Source organism: Pyxicephalus adspersus, chromosome 9 (assembly GCF_032062135.1).
Source record: "Pyxicephalus adspersus chromosome 9, UCB_Pads_2.0, whole genome shotgun sequence".
Taxonomy (NCBI): Eukaryota; Metazoa; Chordata; class Amphibia; order Anura; family Pyxicephalidae; genus Pyxicephalus; species Pyxicephalus adspersus.
In genome coordinates this window covers 14,920,771-14,922,517 of record NC_092866.1, presented here as the reverse complement: position 1 = coordinate 14,922,517, position 1,747 = coordinate 14,920,771, and positions in this window count along the sequence as shown.

The following is a 1,747-nucleotide window of genomic DNA, read 5'->3' as shown; positions in this document are numbered from 1 at the left end:
GAGATCAGGTGAGCATAAAGATCAGGCGATATAACCTGCGCTAAATGCGGGATAAAAGTGTTCCAATCTCACTTGCGTGAGATTGGCAATTTTTTCCCTTATTAAAGATAAAGCTTTTGCAAATGTCCAAGATCAGGCATGCACTAAATAAGCAGCCACAACCCTCCTGGGATGCGTGACATGAGTATCTCAGGGGACTCTGTGAGACTCTGCTGTGATAAAAACAAAAGCGTAGGGGCTTGTCTTTTTTTTTTTTTTTTAAAAGGGGTTCCGCCGCCCAAAAAAAGTTTATGAACCCCAAAATGCCTTGCTTTTTACTGAGACTTGACAATTTAAAAATGTATTGCACTTTGTTAACACGTGAAACTCCCATCCTTTGCACATTTATTTGTATACTCTTTCCTAGGAGATACAACATCCAAGGTGAGTGCTGTCCTCAGTCTTCTACATTAGAGGGTATGAACTTACATGTGTAGAACACTTTAGTACAATGAGGTCCCTTTTTTAAAGTTAGGAGTTTAATCTCAGTGCTTTCAGGACAGTTCTAGAATTCCTTCTCCCCAAAGAGTGATGGATGGCTACCTTTTGTTGCAGGAGAATAACCCAATCTGGATAGGGCAACAGCCAACCCCTGCTATGGTGGGCTTTTGATCCAAGGTAAATAGGTGGAGAACTGAGCTAAAGGGAGCCCTCACCATGGATTACTGAGGAAGCTAAGAAGGTCAAAGCAAAATGGCTCTGCGGACCCTGGGGTCTACCTATGCTAGTGTAGCTTTAAGACTGGATCACTTAGGAATGAGTTAGATTCTGGGATCTTGGCTTCAGAAGGGGGAAACTAAACGATGGAACCCTGGAGAAAGGTACTGGACAGATTACCACTGGTGCAGTATTTGGGGCTGTCAAGCACATCCGGTGCCCTATCCTTAACCCTGCATTCCAAAAATCTATTTTTTTGGTCACTACCTATCAACCTTCAGTACTAGGGGGACGTAATGATTGGACAGGTTATAAAATATATGCAAGCATTATCTCTTTTGTGTAAAAAAGGTGGTCTGCATGACCAAAGCATTCCATTGTGGGGCTAAAGGTGACCCTGAAGATACAGTAAATGGCACATTTGACCATTCACCAATGTCTATTGTTAGCTTGCAAAGCTGTTATCCAATGGCATCCTGTAGATGACCTCTACTTCTCACTGTTAGCTACTCTCACTCTCTAAGAAACAATGTAATAGCAGAGAACTATCCCGCTTTATAAATGTCTATAGGGCTAACTTTTGTACTGACTTAACCAGACGATAGGGCAGCAACCAGTTTTGTCATAGAACAAGTATGTAGAAGGATCCTGGCCAATCCCACTTGTTCCATTTTAGCTGCCTATCATGAAAATATAAAGCTGCAATAAATATAATTCTTCCAAACAAAACTTGATATATTCCATCAATCCTAATGTAAGTGTAACTGTATCAAATGATACATATTATGCATAATATTCCATAATAATGCAGCTATATGGTTTCCTGGAATTTGCATCAAAGCCACATCTTTCTCTCTTTAAAGTGCCAATTAGTTTTGGAACGGTGCTGGAAAGCTGTAGAGCTTCTAGATGTATGCATCCTACATATGAATGAAGCTTTCTGCATGGAGATATGATAGAGTAAATGAGTTGGGACGGGCATTACACTCTGTATTTTTTGGATGATCCTTCGATGCTTTCTTTCTTACGCATTTAAAAAGGACAAAGTTAG